The following is a 23,191-nucleotide window of genomic DNA, read 5'->3' as shown; positions in this document are numbered from 1 at the left end:
ATAACTAGAAAATCATTCTGAATACCCAAGAAATTGACTTGAGGACTGACAGAACAAACTGAACAGCTAGAGGGAGAGAAGAGGCCACATTGAGCAAGGTAGGAAGTGCAGACATGTGGTTTGGGGAGAATTGGATCATGGATGCTGTGGAGGGGAGTGGGTTCTGATCATGGAGAAAGGCAAGAGAGAGTGGAGCTCACAGGGATACACACAAGGGGAACACTCCCCCAAAGTCATTAACTGGAAAAAGAAGAGGGGCTGATTTTTGTGAACTTTTGCAATCATCAGGGCTTAAGGAGTGGAGTTTTGGAGTTTCATGGGCTTGGCTGATATAGAGACCTGAGGGTGCTGCCCTACTCCTGGAGAGAAGACAGGCAAGTGACCCCCGAGCAGACAGCATGATCTGAGGATTACCTAAGGTGCACAGGGCCAGAATGTTTCCTCTTCTTGGGGTGGATCTGTGAGAGGTAGCAATACTTCTCCTGGGACAAAGGAGCCTTGAAGGTGCCATTTCCTTCCCCTGCTCCTCAGCATAGGTGCAGAGACACCTTCCGAAGGCAGCCAACCCAGGCATTGGCAGTTTAGTCTGCTTTGCTCCAAATCCCACACCCCTATGCTCTGGCCCAACAGTCCTTCTGGGTCAAACCATCATCACTCCCAGCGTGGCAAGACCTTTATCCAGAAGACCAACACAGGGATCCTCCACATCAGGCCCCTAAAGTTTGGAGTTTTAGAAGTCAGGCTTGGCTGTGATAGAGCCCAAAGTGCACTGCACTGCTCCAGGCAGGCAAGCAATCCAGACACAGACAGTGTGAAAACAGTGGTCTGGTGGTGTAGAAATGTAAAAAATGCCTAGTGTGCAGGAAGGGAAATTATTCACTCTTCTTGGAAGGTTTCCCTGAGAGCAGCAAGCACGGTCTCCCTTCTCTGGGAACAAAGGATCTGGCTGGTGACATTTCCCTCTCCTGCCCTTATCAGAAACCAAATTTGGCAAACAGCACAGCACCAACATTGGCTGCCTAACCTGCTTATACCAGATCCCACCCCTCTGCACTCTGATGGTACTTCTTTTCTCAAGCAAGTGTGCTTAAGAAACAGTGCAGCAGGCTCCTTCCCCAGAAGATCAGCATAAACCCCTGCATGCACCAAGTCTACTGACCATAGAGTTCTGCAATGCTTCAGTTCTAGTGAAAATAGCATCAGGTTTCATTTAAGCTGACCAGAGCATACATACTTAAACTCACTACACTCTAACTAAGGTCCAAACTAAGGTCCATTAAAGGCAAGGAAAGCCTCTGCAGATGGTTGACCTGAGAGATAGAGCAGCCAAAACACAGCAGCAAAGTGCATGCAGCACACACTAGAGAAAGTTCCTGAAGCTCCAGGCTCTGGACATTTGATAATCTCTCCTTTTTAAAGAATTTTTATTAATTTTTTTATTGTTTTTTTATTTTTGAAAGAGAGACAGAGTGTGAGTAGGGGAGGAGCAGAGAGAGGAAGACACAGAATCCAAATCAGACTTCAAGCTCTGAGCTGTCAGCACAGAGCCTGATGTGGGGCTCTAACTTACAAACTGCAAGATCATGACCTGAGCCAAAGTTGGACACTTAACCAACTGAGCCACCCAGACACCCCAATGATCTCTTCTTCATAAAGCAATTACTCACAGGAACAGAAAGCACAGAAAGATTTTCTAACACATAGAAGAAGACAGAGACCTAGACAAAATGCCAGAGGAATTCATCCTAAAAGAAAGAACAAGACAAAGTCATGGCCAGAGAACTAATTGAAACGGATATAAATAATATGCTTGATGCAGAATTTAAAGCAACAATTATAAGGATACTCTCCGGGCTTGAGAAAAGCATGGAAGACATTAGGGAAAACCTTACTGCAGAGATAAAAGAGCTGAAAAACAATCAGGCAGAAATGAAAAATGCAATATCTGAGATTTGAAACCTACTGGATGTAATGATCACAAGGATGGAAGAAGCAGAGGAATGAATAAATGATATAGAAGATAGAATTATGGAAAATAATTAAGTTGAACAAAAGAGACAAAGAAGAATGATGGATCTTGACAGTAGGCTTAGGGAACTCAGCGACTACATCAAATGTAATAACATTTGTACCATAGGAATACCAGAAGAAGAATACTGGAAGTAAATAAATAAACAAAAGATAGGGTGTCAAAAGGAATTAAAAAGCAAGACCCATCTATATGTTGCCTACAACATAAATAAAAGGGGGGAGAATGTTTATTTGAAGAAATCATAGCTGAAAAGTTCCTTAATCTGGGGAAGGAAATAGACATCCAAATCCAGGAGGCACAGAGAACTCCCATCAAAATCAACAAAAATAGGTCAACACCAAGACATATTGCAGTTAAATTTGCAAAATGTAGTGATAAAGAAAAAAAGTCCTAAAAGCAGCAAGACAAAGGAGGTCCCTAATTTACCAGGGAAGACCCATAATGCTAGCAGCACGTCTGACCACGGAAACTTGGCAAGACAGAAGAGAGTGGGATGATACATTCAACGTGCTAAATAGGAGAAATCTGTAGCCAAGAATACTCTATCCAGCAAGGCTATCATTCAGAATAGGAAGAAAGATAAAGAATTTCCCAGGCAAACAAAAACTAAAGGAGTTCAGGACCACTAAACCAGCCCTGAAAGAAATATTAAAAGGGACTCTTTGAGTTAGAAGGAGACCAAAAGCAACAAAGGCTAGAAAGGAATAGAGAAAATTTCCAGAAACAATGACAAAACAAGGAATAAAATGGCACTAAATGCATATATATCAATAATTATTCTCAGTGTAAATGGACTAAATGCTTCAATCAAAAGACATAGGGTGCAGGGGCCTGGGTGGCTCAGTCAGCTGTTTGACTCTTGATTTTGGCTAAAGTCATTATCTCACGGTTTGTGGGATCAAGGTCTGCACTGGACTTTGTGTTGACAGCATGAAGCCTGCTTCATGTTCTCTCCCTCTCCTCTCTCTCTGCCCCTCCCCCCATTCTCTCTCTCTCTCTCTCTCTCTCTCTGTCTGGAAGTAAATAAATAAACAAAAGATAGGGTGTCAAAAGGAATTAAAAAGCAAGACCCATCTATATGTTGCCTACAAGAGGCTCATTTTAGACCTAAAGACCCCTGTAGATTGAAAGTGAGGCAATGAAGAAACATTTATCATGCAAATGGATGTCAAGAGAAAGCTGGAATAAACTGTAACAAGAGAAGAATAAGGGCAGTATATCATAATAAAGAGGATTATCCGGCAAGAAGATTAAAAAAATTGTAAATATTTATGCCCCCAGCACTGAAGCACCCAAATCTATAAAACCATTAATAACAAATATGAAGGAACTCATTGATAATAATACAATAATAGCAGGGGACTTTAACACCCACCCTTACATTAATGGGCAGATAAATAAGTGGAAAACCAACAAGGAAACAATGGCTTTAAATGACACACTGGAACAGATGGACTTACAGATATATTCAGAACATTTCATCTTAAAGCATCAGAATGAATACAAATTCTGCACATGGGACATTCTTCAGAATAGATCACATACTAGATCACAGATCAGATCTCAACAAGCACAAAAAGATTGAGATCGTAACATGCATCTTTTCTGACCACAATTCCATGAAACTTGAAGACAACCAGAAGAAAATATTTGGCAAGACCACAAATCCATGGAAGTTCAAGAACATTCTCCTAAAGAATAAATGGAATTTTACAATAAATCTCATTAAAAAAAAGAATAAATGGATCAAACAGGAAATTAAATAAGAAACAAAAAAAAACCATGGAAACAAATGAAAATGAAAACATTACAGTCCAAAACCTTTGGAATATAGCAAAAACAGTTCCAAGAGGGAAGTATATAGCAATACAGGCCTACCTCAAGATGCAAGAAAAACCTCAAATAAACAACCTAACCTTATACCTAAAAGAGCTAGAAAAAGAACAACAAAGCCTAAAGCAAACAGAAGAAGGGAAATAATAAAGTTTAGAGCAGAAATAAATGATATAGGAACTAAAAAACAGTAGAACAGATCAGAGAAACCAGGAACTGGTTCTTTGGAAAATTAATAAAATTGATAGCCACTTATCAAGAAAAAAAGAGAAACAAACCAAATAAATAAAATCACAAATGAGAGAGGAGAAATAACAACCAACACCACAGAAATATAAACAATTATAAGAGAATATTATGAAAAATTATATGTCAACAAATCGGACAAACTGTAAGAAATGGATAAATTCCTAGAAACATATAAATTACCAAAACTGAAACATGAAGAAACATAAAACTTGTACAGACCTATAACTTGCAAAGAAATTGAATCAGTAATAAGAAATCTCCCAATAAAAAAAGTTCAGGGCCAGATGGCTTCACAGGGGAATTATACCAAACATTTAAAGAAGAGTTAATACCTATTCTTCTCAAACTATTAAAAAATAGAAATGGAAAGAAATTTTCCACACTCATTCTATGAGGCCAGCATTATCCTGTTTCCAAGACTAGACAAAGACTCCATGAAAAAAGAGAACTACAGGCCAATATCCCTGATGAACACGGATGCAAAAATTCTTAACAAAATACTAGCAAATTGAATCTAACAGTACATTAAAAGAATCATTCACTATAATCACATGGGATTTATTCCTGGGCTGCAAGTGTTCAATATTCACAAGTCAGGCAATGTGATACACTCCATTAACAAAAGAAAGGATAAAACTGTATGATCATCTCAATCTATGTAGAAAAAGCATTTGACATAATGAAACATCCACTCATGATAAGAACCCTCAACACAGTAAGTCTAGAGGGAACATACCTGAACATAATAAAGGTCATATACAAAAAAACCTACAGCTAGGGGATTCAGGGGACGATGGCAGCGTAGGAGGACAATGGGCTCACTGCATCCTGCTGATCGCTTAGATTCCACCCACGTCTGCCTAATTTACCCAGAAAACTGCCGGAAGACTAGCAGAACGGACTCTCCAGAGCCAAGAGTAGATGAGAGGCCCATGGAAGAGGGTAGGAAGGGTGGAGAGGTGGTGTGTGCTACACGGACTGGCGGGAGGGAGCCAGGGAGGTGGAGAGGCAGCCAGCCCACCCGGCAAGGCAGAGCCCCCGAGTTTGGCTTGCAAAAGCAGAGGGGCCGGGTGGAGTGTGTTCTGACAGCCAGCGGGACTTAACATCTGGAATGTTATAAGTCAACAGCTCTGCTCGGAGAGCAGGAGGGCTAAAGGACAACGGGAAGGAGAATTGTTGAGCCACAGAAGACAGAGATCAGCTTGGTGTGAAACAAAGGCACTGGGAAGCGCCATCTCCCTCGCCCACCCCCCAGCCAAAATCCCAAAGGGAACCAGTTCCTGTCAGGAACTTGCTTGCACCGTACACTCAATGCTGTGCTTCTGCAGATCCATCCCTCAGACGGGTCTGCCTCCCTCCCAGTGCCACAGAGCCCCTCCCAAAGCAGACCAGCAAAGGCAAAGTGAGCTGAGCCTGCCCCTCCCACCCCTGTGCACCTTGCAGATCTACCCCGGCTAATATGCCAGATCCCATCGAAGCAGCACCACAAGCCTGGCAGTGTGCAAGTACCCCAGACAGAGGCCACACCACTCCACAGTGAGTCCTGCCATTGGGAAAGGGGAAGATAAGGTACACACCAGTCTGACTGTGGCCCCAGTGGTGGGCTGGGGGCAGATATCAGGTCTGACTGTGGCCCCAGCCACCAACACAAGTTACTCCACACAGCACAGAGGAAGTGCCCTGCAGTTCTGTGCCACTCCAGGGACTATCCAAAATGACAAAATGGAAGTATTCTCAAAAGAAACTCCAGGAAGTAGCAACAGCCAACGAACTGATCAAAAACGATTTAAGCAATATAGCAGAAAATGAATTTAAAATAATAGTCATAAAAGCTGGGCTTGAAAAAAGTACAGAGGACAGCAGAGAATCTATTACTACAGAGATCAAGGGACTAGGAAACAGTCAGGAGGAGCTAAAAAAATGCTATAAATGAGCTGCAAAATAAAATGGAGGTGACCACAGCTGGGAAAGAAGAGGCAGAGAAGAGAATAAGTGAATTAGAAGATAAAATTATGGAAAAAGAAGAAGCTGAGAAAAAGAGAGATAAAAAAAATCCAGGAGTATGAGGGGAGACTTAGAGAACTAAGTGACACAATTAAACAAAATAATATACGCATAATTGGGATTCCAGAGGAGGAAGAGAGAGAGAAAGGTGCTGAAGGTGTACTTGAAGAAATCATAGCTGAGAACTTCCCGGATCTGGGGAAGGAAAAAGGCATTGAAATCCAAGAGGCACAGAGAACTCCCTTCAGACGTAACTTGAATCCATCTTCTGCATGACATATCATAGTTTAACTGGCAAAATACAAGGATAAAGAGAAAATTCTGAAAGCAGCTAGAGATAAACTTGCTCTAACATATAAAGGGAGACCTATAAGACTCGTGATAGATCTCTCTACTGACACTTGGCAGGCCAGAAAGGAATGGCAGGAGATCTTCAATGTAATGAACAGAAAAAAAATATGCAGCCGAGAATCCTTTATCCAGCAAGTCTGTCATTTAGAATAGAAGGAGAGATAAAGGTCTTCCCAAACAAACACAAACTGAAGGACTTGATCACCATGAAATCAGCCCTACAAGAGATCCTAAGAGGGATCCTGTGAGACAAAGTACCAGAGATATTGCTACAAGCATGAAACCTACAGACATCATAATGACTCTAAACCCATATCTTTCTATAACACTGAATGTAAATGGACTAAATGCTCGAACCAAAAGACATAGGGTATCAGAATGGATAAAAAAACAAGACCCATCTATTTGCTGTCTACAAGAGACTCATTTTAGACCTGAAGTCACCTTCAGATTGAAAGTGAGAGGATGGAGAACTATTTATCATGCTACTGGAAGTCAAAAGAAATCTGGAGTAGCCACACTTATATCAGACAAACTAGACTTTAAATTAAAGGCTGAAACAAGAGATGAAGAAGGGCATTATATAATTACAGGGTCCATCCATCAGGAAGAGCTAACAATTGTAAATGTCTATGTGCCGAATACGGAAGCACCCAAATATATAAAATGATTCATCACAGACATAAGCAACCTTATTGATAAGAATGTGGTAATTGCAGGGGACTTAGTACTCCACTTACAACATTGGATAGATCATCTATACACAGGATCAATAAAGAAACAAGGGCCTTGAATGATACACTGGGTCAGATGGACTTGACAGATATATTTAGAACTCTGCATCCCAAAGCAACAGAATATACTTTCTTCTCGAGTGCACCTGTAACCTTCTCCAAGATTGATCACATACTGGGACACAAAACAGCCCTTCATAAGTATACAAGATTTGAGATCATACCATGCATACTTTCAGACCACAATGCTATGAAGCTTGAAATCAACCACAGAAAAAAGTCTGGAAAACCTCCAAAAGCATGGAGGTTAAAGAACACCCTACGGAATAATGAATGGGTAAACCAGGCAATTACAAAAGAAATTAAAAAATATATGGAAACAAATGAAAATGAAAACACCACAATCCAAACGCTTTGGGATGCAGCGAAGACAGTCCTGAGAGGAAAATACATTGCAATCCATGCCTATCTCAAGAAACAAGAAAAATCCCAAATACAAAATCTAACAGCACACCTACAGGAACTAGAAGCAGAACAGCAAAGACATCCCAAACCCAGCAGAAGAAGAGAAATAATAAAGATCAGAGCAGAAATAAACAGTATAGAATCTAAAAAAAACCTGTAGAGCAGATCAATGAAACCAAGAGTTGGTTTTTTGAAAAAATAAACAAAATTGATAAACCTCTAGCCAGGCTTTTCAAAAAGAAAAGGGAGATAACCCAAATAGATAAAATCATGAATGAAAATGGAATTATTACAACCAATCCCTCAGAAATACAAGCAATTATCAGGGAATACTATGAAAAATTATATGCCAACAAACTGGACAACCTGGAAGAAATGGACAGATTCCTGAACACCCACACACTTCCAAAACTCAAACAGGAAGAAAGAGAAAGCTTGAACAGACCCATAACCAGCGAAGAAATTCATTCAGTTATCAAAAATCTCCCAACAAATAAGAGTCCAGGACCAGATGGTTTCCCAGGGGAGTTCTACCAGACGTTTAAAGCAGAGATAATACCTATCCTTCTCAAGCTATTCCAAGAAATAGAAAGGGAAGGAAAACTTCCAGACTCATTCTATGAAGCCAGTATTACTTTTTTTCCTAAACCAGACAGAGACCCAGTAAAAAAAAGAGAACTACAGGCCAATATCCCTGATGAATATGGATGCAAAACTTCTCAATAAGATACTAGCAAATCGAATTCAACAGCGTATAAAAAGAATTATTCACCACGATCAAGTGGGATTCATTCCTGGGCTGCAGGGCTGGTTCACCATGGCAAATCAATCAATGTGATACATCACATTAACAAAAGAAAAGATAAGAACCATATGATCCTGTCAATCAATGCAGAAAAAGCATTTGACAAAGTTCAGCATCATTTCTTAATAAAAACCCTTGAGAAAGTCTGGACAAAAGGAACATACTTAAACATCATCAAAGCCATTTATGAAAAGCTCACAGTTAATATCATCCTCAATGGGGAAAAACTGAGAGCTTTCTTCCTGAGATCAGGAACATGACAGGGATGTCCACTCTCACGCCTGTTGTTTAACATAGTGTTGGAAGTGCTAGCATCAGCAATCAGACAACAAAAGGAAATCAAAGGCATCAAAATTGGCAAATATAAAGTCAAGCTTTCACTTTTTGCAGATGACATGATATTATACATGGAAAATCCAATAGACTCCACCAAAAGTCTGCTAGAACTGATACATGAATTCAGCAAAGTCGCAGGATACAAAATCAATGTACAGAAATCAGTTGCATTCTTATACACTAATAATGAAGCAACAGAAAGACAAATAAAGAAACTGATCCCATTCACAATTGCACCAAGAAGCCTAAAATAGGAATAAACCTAACCAAAGATGTAAAAGATCTGTATGCTGAAAAGTATAGAAAGCTGATGAAGAAATTGAGGAAGATATAAAGAAATGGAAAAACATTCCATGCTTATGGATTGGAAGAATAAATATTGTTAAAATGTCAATACTACCCACAGCTATCTACACATTCAATGCAATCCCAATCAAAATTGCACCATTCTTCTCGAAGCTAGAACAAGCAATCCTAAAATTTGTATGGAACCACAAAAGGCCCTGAATAGCCAAAGTAATTTTGAAGAAGAAGACCAAAGCAGGAGGCATCACAATCCCAGACTTTAGCCTCTATACAAAGCTGTAATCATTAGACAGCATGGTATTGGCACAAAAACAAACACATAGACCAGTGGAATAGAATAGAAACCCCAGAACCAGACCCACAAAAGTATGGCCAACTAATCTTTGACAAAGCAGAAAAGAATATCCAATGGAAAAAAGACAGTCTCTTTAACAAATGGTGCTGGGACAACTGGACAGCAACATGCAGAAGGATGAAACTAGATCACTTTCTTACACCATTCACAAAAATAAACTCAAAATGGATAAAGGACCTGAATGTGAGACAGGAAACCATCAAAACCCTAGAGGAGAGGGGGATTGGGGCAAGATGGCGGCTTAGGAGGATGCTGGGCTCACCGCACGTCCTGCTGATCAACTAGATTCCATCTACACCTGCCTAAATAACCCAGAAAACCGCCATAGGATTAGCAGAACGGAGTCGCCAGAGCCAAACACAGACGAGAGGCCCACAGAAGAGGGACCCCTCCTGAAGTGGATCACCTAAGGAGAAGCGATCTAAGCTTGCCCCTCCTGCCCCCGTGCACCTTGCCTACCCACCCCAGCTAATACGCCAGATCCCCAGCATCACAAGCCTGTCAGTGTGCAAGTAGCCCAGACGGGCCACGCCACCCCACAGTGAATCCCGCCCCAAGGAGAGGGGAAGAGGAGGCACACACCAGTCTGACTGTGGCCCCAGCGGTGGGGTGAGGGCAGACATCAGGTCTGACTGCGGCTCCGCCCACCAACTCCAGTTATACACGACAGCACAGGGGAAGTGCCCTGCAGGTCCTCACCACGCCAGGGACTATCCAAAATGACCAAACAGAAGAATTCCCCTCAGAAGAATATCCAGGAAATAACAACAGCTAATGAGCTGATCAAAAAGGATTTAAATAATATAACAGAAAGTGAATTTAGAATAATAGTCATAAAATTAATCGCTGGGCTTGAAAACAGTATACAGGACAGCAGAGAATCTCTTGCTACAGAGATCAAGGGACTAAGGAACAGTCACGAGGAGCTGAAAAACGCTTTAAACGAAATGCATAACAAAATGGAAACCACCACAGCTCGGCTTGAAGAGGCAGAGGAGAGAATAGGTGAACTAGAAGATAAAGTTATGGAAAAAGAGGAAGCTGAGAAAAAGAGAGATAAAAAAATCCAGGAGTATGAGGGGAAATTTAGAGAACTAAGTGATACACTAAAAAGAAATAATATACGCATAATTGGTATCCCAGAGGAGGAAGAGAGAGGGAAAGGTGCTGAAGGGGTACTTGAAGAAATAATAGCTGAGAACTTCCCTGAACTGGGGAAGGAAAAAGGCATTGAAATCCAAGAGGCACAGAGAACTCCCTTCAGACGTAACTTGAATTGATCTTCTGCACGACATATCATAGTGAAACTGGCAAAATACAAGGATAAAGAGAAAATTCTGAAAGCAGCAAGGGGTAAACGTGCCCTCACATATAAAGGGAGACCTATAAGACTCGTGACTGATCTCTCTTTTGAAACTTGGCAAGCCAGAAAGAATTGGCACGAGATTTTCAGGGTGCTAGACAGAAAAAATATGCAGCCAAGAATCCTTTATCCAGCAAGTCTGTCATTTAGAATAGAAGGAGAGATAAAGGTCTTCCCAAACAAACACAAACTGAAGGAATTTGTCACCACTAAACCAGCCCTACAAGAGATCCTAAGGGGGACCCTGTGAGACAAAGTCCCAGAGACGTCACTACAAGCATAAAACATACAGACATCACAATGACTCTAAACCCGTATCTTTCTATAATAACACTGAATGTAAATGGATTAAATGCACCAACCAAAAGACATAGGGTATCAGAATGGATAAAAAAACAAGACCCATCGATTTGCTGTCTACAAGAGACTCATTTTATACCTGAGGACACCTTTAGATTGAGAGTGAGGGGATGGAGAACTATTTATCATGCGACTGGAAGCCAAAAGAAAGCTGGAGTAGCCATACTTATATCAGACAAACTAGACTTTAAATTAAAGGCTGTAACAAGAGATGAAGAAGGACATTATATAATAATTACAGGGTCTATCCATCAGGAAGAGCTAACAATTTTAAATGTCTATGCGCTGAATACCGGAGCCCCCAAATATATAAAACAATTACTCATAAACATAAGCAACCTTATTGATAAGAATGTGGTCATTGCAGGGGACTTTAACACCCCACTTACAGAAATGGATAGATCATCTAGACACACGGTCAATAAAGAAACAAGGGCCCTGAATGAGACATTGGATCAGACGGACTTGACAGATATATTTAGAACTCTGCATCCCAAAGCAACAGAATATACTTTCTTCTCGAGTGCACATGGAACATTCTCCAAGATAGATCATATACTGGGTCACAAAACAGCCCTTCATAAGTTTACAAGAATTGAAATTATACCATGCTTACTTTCAGACCACAATGCTATGAAGCTTGAAATCAACCACAGAAAAAAGTCTGGAAAACCTCCAAAAGCATGGAGGTTAAAGAACACCCTACTAACGAATGAGTGGGTCAACCAGGCAATTAGAGAAGAAATTTAAAAATATATGGAAACAAATGAAAATGAAAATACAACAATCCAAACGCTTTGGGACGCAGCAAAGGCAGTCCTGAGAGGAAAATACATTGCAATCCAGGCCTATCTCAAGAAACAAGAAAAATCCCAAATACAAAATCTCACAGCACACCTAAAGGAACTAGAAGCAGAACAGCAAAGGCAGCCTAAGCCCAGCAGAAGAAGAGAAATAATAAAGATCAGAGCAGAAATAAACAATATAGAATCTAAAAAAACTGTAGAGCAGATCAACGAAACCAAGAGTTGGTTTTTTGAAAAAATAAACAAAATTGACAAACCTCTAGCCAGGCTTCTCAAAAAGAAAAGGGAGATGACCCAAATAGATAAAATCATGAATGAAAATGGAATCATTACAACCAATCCCTCAGAGATACAAACAATTATCAGGGAATACTATGAAAAATTATATGCCAACAAATTGGACAACCTGGAAGAAATGGACAAATTCCTGAACACCCACACTCTTCCAAAACTCAATCAGGAGGAAATAGAAAGCTTGAACAGACCCGTAACCAGTGAAGAAATTGAATCGGTTATCAAAAATCTCCCAACAAATAAGAGTCCAGGACCAGATGGCTTCCCAGGGGAGTTCTACCAGACGTTTAAAGCAGAGATAATACCTATCCTTCTCAAGCTATTCCAAGAAATAGAAAGGGAAGGAAAACTTCCAGACTCATTCTATGAAGCCAGTATTACTTTGATTCCTAAACCAGACAGAGACCCAGTAAAAAAAGAGAACTACAGGCCAATATCCCTGATGAATATGGATGCAAAAATTCTCAATAAGATACTATCAAATCGAATTCAACGGCATATAAAAAGAATTATTCACCATGATCAAGTGGGATTCATTCCTGGGATGCAGGGCTGGTTCAACATTCGCAAATCAATCAACGTGATACATCACATTAACAAAAAAAGAGAGAAGAACCATATGATCCTGTCAATCGATGCAGAAAAGGCCTTTGACAAAATCCAGCACCCTTTCTTAATAAAAACCCTTGAGAAAGTCGGGATAGAAGGAACATACTTCAAGATCATCAAAGCCATTTATGAAAAGCCCACAGCTAACATCATCCTCAACGGGGAAAAACTGAGAGCTTTTTCCCTGAGATCAGGAACACGACAGGGATGCCCACTCTCACCGCTGCTGTTTAACATAGTGCTGGAAGTTCTAGCATCAGCAATCAGACAACAAAAGGAAATCAAAGGCATCAAAATTGGCAAAGATGAAGTCAAGCTTTCGCTTTTTGCAGATGACATGATATTATACATGGAAAATCCGATAGACTCCACCAAAAGTCTGCTAGAACTGATACAGGAATTCAGCAAAGTTGCAGGATACAAAATCAATGTACAGAAATCAGTTGCATTCTTATACACTAACAATGAAGCAACAGAAAGACAAATAAAGAAACTGATCCCATTCACAATTGCACCAAGAAGCATAAAATACCTAGGAATAAATCTAACCAAAGATGTAAAGGATCTGTATGCTGAAAACTATAGAAAGCTTATGAAGGAAATTGAAGAAGATTTAAAGAAATGGAAAGACATTCCCTGCTCATGGATTGGAAAAATAAATATTGTCAAAATGTCAATACTACCCAAAGCTATCTACACATTCAATGCAATCCCAATCAAAATTGCACCAGCATTCTTCTCGAAACTAGAACAAGCAATCCTAAAATTCATATGGAACCACAAAAGGCCCCGAATAGCCAAAGGAATTTTGAAGAAGAAGACCAAAGCAGGAGGCATCACAATCCCAGACTTTAGCCTCTACTACAAAGCTGTCATCATCAAGACAGCATGGTATTGGCACCAAAACAGACACATAGACCAATGGAATAGAATAGAAACCCCAGAACTAGACCCACAAACGTATGGCCAACTCATCTTTGACAAAGCAGGAAAGAACATCCAATGGAAAAAAGACAGCCTCTTTAACAAATGGTGCTGGGAGAACTGGACAGCAACATGCAGAAGGTTGAAACTAGACCACTTTCTCACACCATTCACAAAAATAAACTCAAAATGGATAAAGGACCTGAATGTGAGACAGGAAACCATCAAAACCTTAGAGGAGAAAGCAGGAAAAGACCTCTCTGACCTCAGCCGTAGCAATCTCTTCCTCGACACATCCCCAAAGGCAAGGGAATTAAAAGCAAAAGTGAATTACTGGGACCTTATGAAGATAAAAAGCTTCTGCACAGCAAAGGAAACAACCAACAAAACTAAAAGGCAACCAACGGAATGGGAAAAGATATTCGCAAATGACATATCGGACAAAGGGCTAGTATCCAAAATCTATAAAGAGCTCACCAAACTCCACACCCGAAAAACAAATAACCCAGTGAAGAAATGGGCAGAAAACATGAATAGACACTTCTCTAAAGAAGACATCCGGATGGCCAACAGGCACATGAAAAGATGTTCAGCGTCGCTCCTCATCAGGGAAATACAAATCAAAACCACACTCAGGTATCACCTCACGCCAGTCAGAGTGGCCAAAATGAACAAATCAGGAGACTATAGATGCTGGAGAGGATGTGGAGAAACGGGAACCCTCTTGCACTGTTGGTGGGAATGCAAATTGGTGCAGCCGCTCTGGAAAGCAGTGTGGAGGTTCCTCAGAAAATTAAAAATAGACCTACCCTATGACCCAGCAATAGCACTGCTAGGAATTTATCCAAGGGATACAGGAGTACTGATGCATAGGGCCACTTGTACCCCAATGTTCATAGCAGCACTCTCAACAATAGCCAAATTATGGAAAGAGCCTAAATGTCCATCAACTGATGAATGGATAAAGAAATTGTGGTTTATATACACAATGGAATATTACGTGGCAATGAGAAAAAATGAAATATGGCCTTTTGTAGCAACGTGGATGGAACTGGAGAGTGTGATGCTAAGTGAAATAAGCCATACAGAGAAAGACAGATACCATATGGTTTCACTCTTATGTGGATCCTGAGAAACTTAACAGGAACCCATGGGGGAGGGGAAGGAGAAAAAAAAAAGAGGTTAGAATGGGAGAGAGCCAAAGCATAAGAGACTGTTAAAAACTGAGAACAAACTGAGGGTTGATGGGGGGTGGGAGTGAGGAGAGGGTGGGTGATGGGTATTGAGGAGGGCACCTTTTGGGATGAGCACTGGGTGTTGTATGGAAACCAATTTGTCAATAAATTTCATAAAAAAAATAATAAATAAACATTAAAAAAAAAACCCTAGAGGAGAAAGCAGGGAAAAACCTCTCTGACCTCAGCCACAGCAATTTCTTACTTGACCCATCCCCAAAGGCAAGGAAATTAAAAGCAAAAATGAACTATTGGGGTCTCATGAAGATAAAAACTTCTGCACAGCAAAGGAAACAATCAACAAAACTAAAAGACAACCAACGGAATGGGAAAAGATATTTGCAAATGACATATCAGACAAAGGGCTAGTATCCAAAATCTATAAAGAGCTCACCAAAGTCCACACCCAAAAAAACGAATAATCCAGTGAAAACATGGGCAGAAAATATGAATAGACACTTCTCTACAGAAGACATCCAAATGGCCAACAGGCACATGAAAAGATGCTCAACGTCGCTCCTCATCAGTGAAATACAAACCAAAACCACACTCAGATATCACCTCCCACCAGTCAGGGTGGCCAAAATGAATGAAACAGGAGACTATAGATGCTGGGGAGGATGTGTAGAAAAGGGAACCCTCTTGCACTGTTGGTGGGAATGCAAAGTTGTGCAGCCGCTCTGGAAAACAGTGTGGAGGTTCCTCAAATATTAAAAATAGACTTACCTTATGATCCAGCAGTAGCACTGCTAGGAATTTACCCAAGGGATACAGGAGTACTGATGCATAGGGGCACTTGTACCCCAATGTTTATAGCAGCACTCTCAACAATAGCTAAATTATGGAAAGGGCCTAAATGTCCATCAACTGATGAATGGATAAAGAAATTGTGGTTTATATACACAATGGAGTACTACATGGCAATGAGAAAGAACGAAATATGGCCCTTCGTAGCAACGTGGATGGAACTGGAGAGTGTTATGCTAAATGAAATAAGTCATACAGAGAAGGACAGACTCCATATGTTTTCACTCCTATGTGGATCCTGAGAAACTTAACAGAAGACCATGGGGGAGGAGAAGGAAAAAAAAATGGTTAGAGAGGGAGGGAGCCAAAACATAAGCGACTCATAAAAACTGAGAACAAACTGAGGGTTTATGGGGGGTAGGTGATGGGTATTGAGAAGGGCACCTGTTGGGATGAGCACTGGGTGTTGTATGGAAACCAATTTGACAATGAATTTCATAATAAAAAAAGCCTACAGCTGATATCATCCTCAATGGGGATGGTCAAGAGTAAGACATGGATGCCCACTCTCATTACTGTCATTTAACATAGTACTGGAAGTCCTAGCCTCAGCGATTAGACAACAAAAAGAAATAAAAGGCATCCAAATAAGCAAGGAAGAAGTCAAACTTCTGCTATTTGCAAATAATATGATACCTTATGTAGAAAACCGGAAAGACTCCACCAAAAATTGCTAGAACTGATACATGGATTCAGTAAAGTCTCAGGATACAAAATCAACATACAGAAATCTGTTACATTTCTATACACTAATAACGAAGCAGGAGAAAGAGAAATCAAGTTCAGAATGGCTAAAATTAACAACATAAGGAACAACAGGTGTTGGTGAGGATGTGGAGAAAGAGAAACCCTCTTATGCTGTTGGTGGGAATGCAATTTGGGCCAGCCAGTCTGGAAAACATCATGGAGTTTGCTCAGAAAGTTAAAAATAGAACTACCCTACAATCCATTTACAATTACACTAAAAAGCATAAGATAAGGAATAAAACTAACCAAAGAGATAAAAGATCTGTATTCAGAAAAGTATAAAACATTGATGGAAGAAATTGAAGATGACACAAAGAAATGGAAAGACATTTCATGCTCATAGATTGGAAGAACAAATATGGTCAAAATGTCTATACTCCCCAAAGCAATATAATGCCATCCCCATCAAAATACCACCATCATTTTTCACAGAGTTAGAACAAAGAGTCCTAAAATTTGTATGGAACCACAGAAGACTCCAAATAACTAAAGCAATCTAGAAAAAGAAGAGGAAAGCTGGAGGCATCAAAAGTCTGGACTTCAAGTTATATTACAAAGCTGTAGTGATCAGGACATGATGGTACTGGTACAAAACAGACACTTAGATCAATGGAACAGAATAGAAAACCCAGAAGTGAACCTACAACTATATGGTCAACTAATATTTGACAAAGCAGGAAAGAATATCTAATGGGAAAAAGATAAGTCTCTTCAACAAATGGGAAAACTGGACAGAAACATGCAAAAGAGTGAACCTGGGCCACTTTCTTACACCATACAGAAAATAAATTCAAGATGGACTAAAGACCTAGTCGAGGGACCTAAAATCATAAAAATACTAGAGGAGAACACAGGCAATAACCTCTTTAACATCTGCTATAGCAACTTCTTACTATATATGTCTCCTGAAGCAAGGGAAACAAAAACAAAAGTAAATGATAGGGACTTCATCAAGATAAAAAACTTTTGCACAGTAAAGGAAATAATCAACAAAATTAAAAGTCAACCTTTGGATTAGAAGATATTTGGAAGTGACATATTTGATAAAAGGTTAGTATCCAAAATATGTGAAGAACTTAAAAAACTCAACACCCAAAAAACAAATAATCCAATTAACAAGTGGGCAGAAGACAGAAGACATGAATAGACATTTTTGCAAAGAAGACATACAGATGGCTAACAGACACATGAAAAGATGTTCAACATTACTCATCATCAGGGGAATATACGTCAAAATTACAATTATATATCACCTCAGACAAGTCACAATGGCTAAAATTAACAACACAGGAAACAAAGGTGTTGATGAGGATGTGGAGAAAGGGAAACCTTCTTAAACTATTGGTGGGAATGCAATCTGGTCCAGCCACTCTGGAAAATGGCATGGGGGGGTTCCTCAGAAAGTTAAAAATAGAACTATGCTACATTTCAGCAATTGCACTACTAGGTATTTTCCCAAAGGGTACAAAAATACTGATTTAAAGTGATACATGCACCCTGATGTTTATAGCAGCATTAGCAACAGTAGCCAAATTATGAAAATTAAATAGCCAAATGCCCATCATCTGATGAATGGATAAAGAAGATGTGGTATATTTTTACAATGGGATATTGTTCCACAATAAAAAAAAGAATGAATTCTTGCCATTTGCAATGATGTGGATGGAATTAGAGTATTGTGCTAAGTAAAATAAGTGAAAGAAACATACCATATGATTTCACTCATATGTGGGACTTAAGAAACAAATGAGCAAAGGGGAAAAAAAGAGGGAGTGAGCTGCAAATCAAGAAACAGACTATTAACTATAGAGAACAAACTGATGGTAACCAGAGGGGAGGTGGGCAGGGGGATGGGTGAAATAAGTGATGAGGTTTAAGGAGTGCGCTTATTGTGATAAACACTGGATATTGTATGGAAATGCTGAATCATTATATTGTACACCTGAAATTGCACTGAATGAATTAACTGTAATTCAAATAAAAACTTTAAAACAAATAAAATTAATTAGTATAACATAAGGTGAAATATTTAGTGTTGAAATGAAAAAGAACCCACTAACTTAGAATTCTGTACTCTGTGAAATTATTCTTCAAAAGTTAAGGACAAATACTTTCTCAGCAAGCACAAATTGAAGGGAATTTTTGCCAGTACACTTGCCTTGTAAGAAATGTTAAGAGGTTCTTCAGAGAGAAGAAAAATGATACAGGTCAGAAACTTGGATACATATAAAGAAAAGAGGAATGTTGGAGAAGGAACAGGTGAAGGTAAAATAAAACTTTTATTTTTCTTATTCTTTATTGATCTAACAAATACGAGTTTTTAAATAATAATAGCAACAATGTATTTGATTTTTTATGCTTATATATATATTATATATATAAATATATGGTTATGCATACCTACATACATACAAATAAAATGAGCAACATCAATGATGTAAGAGGGAAGAATTAGGAATATTTTGTTATTATAAGGTACTTGCACTACTCATGAAGTGATATAGTGTGATTTGAAAGTGTATGTCTATTAGTTTTAAAGTATATTGCAAACTCAAAGCAGCCACTAAAAAAAGGTTAAAAAGAGAAGTACTGTATAATTGATATGCTAAGAAAGGAGAGTGAAGAATCATAGAAGTTGCTCAATTAAAACCACAAAAGGCAGAGTGTTGTCAACAGGATGACAAAGTAGAAGGTTCCCTGCTCATATCTCTCCTCAGCAACAAAAACTTGGCAGCCACCATGGAAATAAAGCCTTCATGGGAGCTTTGGGATCCAAGTAGGAGATTATGAAACTCCCACTGGAGCCCACAACCAAGGAGGGCTGTTTTGAGAAGGTAAGTCTGTGCCCAGATAGTAGGCTCACTGACCATGGTCCAGCTATGGATTCAGAAACAGCCCTACCCTCTGTGTGGACTTGGTTATAGCCCCATTTGGCCTTGGTCTTGTTACCAGGACTACCTGCCTGCTTGTGCCCGGGGTAACAGGCCCATCCACCTTGGTCCTGGCTATAGACTCTGAAAGTGGCCTGTGACACAGCCCCAGCTCCTATTAACTGCTAGTCCTGCCCACCCAGAGTTTGGGTGGGACATATCTATCCATGACCTTAGAGATAGGCCTCCTGACTTCAGTATGACTGAAAATCTTGAAGTGTCCCTGTAACCTAACTTTAGGGACTGCTACCATTTTGGAATGGACCTGCCTATGCAGAGACCTGGAAAGAGATGTGCTCCTTTGTGCCCCAGCAGGAGGGCCTGCTTATCTTGGGCTGACTGTTGATCCTGGAACAGTCCTGTGATCTGGCTCCATTCCTACTTATCTGCAGTTTGGAGGAAGTCCTGATTTCAGGAAACTTGTAGGAGGCATGCTAGCCCATTCCCCTGAAGGCAAGCCTGGTCCCAGCTGTGGACCCTGTAACTCAGCTCCATCTCTTCTCAGTATGAGCCCAGGGCCAATTCTTCCCACCCAGTGAAAGGCCCAGTGACCTGCCAGGAGCCCTCCTAGGGACTCAATGGGAACCACACTCATCTGCATACCTGGTAATGGACTTGCTATCTCTGGACCCAGGAGCAGACCCTTCTTCCAGTGCAAGCCCTACTGATCAAGGTCTCAGAGGCAGTCCTGTCCACACAAGAAGCAGACAGAATCCATGCCTTCCCAAGGCCCTGGTAATAGATCTTACAACCATGGACCCCAGTGAGGACCCAGCTCAGCCACATGACCCAGTTTCCACTTCAATGTAATCCTAGAGACAATATCATCAACCCAGGTGCCTGACAGGAGAAGATTTTACCTCATTTACCTACTGAAACCAGTCTTTAAAATCTAGAATAAATGTTTCCTCTTTCAAATGCACATACACCAACACAAGGCTACATGGGTTATGAAGAATCAAGAAAACATGACACCACCAAAGGAAACTAATAAAGCTCCAGTAACCAACCCAAAGAAATGAAGATCTATGAATTGCCTGGCAAAGAATTCAAAATAATAATCTTAAAGAAGCTCAGTGAGATGCAACAGAACACAGACAACTAAACAAAATCAGGAAAACAATACATGAGCAAATGAGAAGTTTAATAAAGAAACTGAAACCAGAAAAAAGACCCAAACAGAAATCCTGGAGGTGAAAAACACAATGACAGAACTGAAAAATTTAATAAAGAGCTTCAACAGCAGACTTAATCACACAGAGAGATAATTGGTGTGCTCAAGAACAGGTTATTTGAAATTAGCCAATTGAGGGAACAACAACAAAAGAATAAAGAAAGCATATGGGACCTATGTTGCACGTTTGAGTAAACATAAATATGCATTATAGTGGTCCTAGAAGCAGAAGAAAGAGGGAGAAGGGGACAAAAAGCTTATTTAAAGAAACATTGACTGAAAATTTCCCAAGTCTTGAGAGAGATAAGGACATCCAGACACATGGAGCTCAAAGACCCCAAGCAAAATCAGTCAACAAATTATTGTGACACATTATAATCAAATTGTGAAAAGTTAAAGACAAAGAGAAAATTTAGAAAGAAGCAAGAGAAAAGTGATTTGGATAAGTGAGATTCATCCCAGGTATGCAAGGTTCATTTAACACTCAAAAATCAATTAATGTAATCTATCAGATCAATAGGCAAAAAAAAAGGCAAATTGCACGATCATATCAGTAGATGCAGAAAAGTATTTGACAAAATTCAACACTTTTCATGATAAAAACTCAGCAAACTAGTATTAGAGGGAAACTTCTCCAACTTCATAAAGAACATCTACAGAAAACCTATAGCTAACATCATGCATAATGGTGAGGAACTTGAAGATTTCCCACTAAGATCAGGAATGAAGCAAAGGTGTCTCTCTTACTACTGCTTTTCAACATTGTACTGGAAGTCCTACTTAATGCATTAAGACCAGAAAAGGAAATGAAAGGTATATAGATCAGGAAGGAAGACACAAAACTGTATTTGTTCACAAATGAAATTATTGTTTATGCTGAAAACCTGAAAGACTTGACAAAATAAAACCTCCAAGGACTAATAAGCAGTTACAGCAAAGTTGCAGTGTACAAGGTTAATATACAAAAGTCAATTATTTTTCTTTATACCAACAAAGAACAAGTGGAATTTGAAATTAAAAACATATTAACATTTACATTAGCACAAAAAATTAAATACTTTTTAAAAAAATTTTTTTTCAACGTTTATTTATTTTTGGGACAGAGAGAGACAGAGCATGAACGGGGGAAGGGCAGAGACAGAGGGAGACACAGAATCGGAAACAGGCTCCAGGCTCTGAGCCATCAGCCCAGAGCCCGACGCGGAGCTCGAACTCACGGACCGCGAGATCGTGACCTGGCTGAAGTTGGATGCCTAACCGACTGCGCCACCCAGGCGCCCCAAATTAAATACTTTTTAATAAACCTACCAAATATGTACAAGATCAAGATGAGGAAAAATACAACACTCTAAGAAAGAAAATACAGAAAAACTAAATGAATGGAAAGGTATTCCATGTTTATGGATAAGAAGACAGAATATTGTCAAGATGTCAGTTTTTTCCAACTTGATCTGTAGATTGAATGGAATCCTAATCAAAATTCCAGCAAGATATTTTGTAGATACAGACAAACTGATTCCAAAATTTATATGGAGAGGCAGAAGAGCCAGACTAAGCAACTCAATATTGAAGAAGAACAGAGTTGGAGGACTGACAGTACCAGACGCCAAGACTTACATAAAGCTATACTAATCAAGACAGTGTGGTATTGGTGAAAGAATAGACAGATAGATCAATGGAAGAGAATAGAGAGCTCAAGAATAGACTCACACAAATATAGTCAAATGATTTTTGTCAAAGATGTAAAGGAAATGCAATGTAAAAAGATATAATTTTCAACAAACTGTGCTGGAACAACTGGACACCCATATAAAAAAAGAATCTGCACACAGATGTTACACCCTTCCCAATAATGAATTCAAAATGGATCATAGACCTAAGTGTAAAATGCAAAACTATAAAACTCTTAGAAAGAAACATTAGAGGAAACCTAAATGACATTGAGTATACCTATGACTTTTTAGCTACAACACTAAAGGCACAATGCATGAAGGAAGCAATTGATAAACTGGACTTCATTAAAATTTTAAAAATACATTCTGTGTAAAACAGTGTTAAGAGAATGAGAAGACAAGCCACAGGCCTGCAGGACATATTGAAAATATTTATCAGACCCATCTGATAAAGATCTGTTACCTAAAATACACAAAAACTTAGGGCACCTGCGTGGCTCAGTCGGTTGAGCATCTGACTTTGGCTCAGGTCATGATCTTGCAGCCTGTGAGTTTGAGCCCCACGTTGGGCTCTGTGCTGACAGCTCAGGGCCTGGAGCCTGCTTCAGATTCTGAGTCTCCCCCTCTCTCTGCCCCTCCCCCGCTCATGCTCTGTCTCTCTCTCTGTCAAAAATAAATAAAAATTTTAAAAAGTTTTAAAATACACAAAAACTCTTAAAACACCAAAATAAGAAAACAAACAATCCAATTAAAGAGTAGGCAAAAGATCTGAGCAGATGGATGTTGGAGTAGAAGGATT

Source organism: Prionailurus bengalensis, chromosome X (assembly GCF_016509475.1).
Source record: "Prionailurus bengalensis isolate Pbe53 chromosome X, Fcat_Pben_1.1_paternal_pri, whole genome shotgun sequence".
Lineage (NCBI taxonomy): Eukaryota > Metazoa > Chordata > Mammalia > Carnivora > Felidae > Prionailurus > Prionailurus bengalensis.
The sequence above is the reverse complement of the archived record's forward strand: the minus strand, read 5'-3'. Positions refer to the sequence as shown.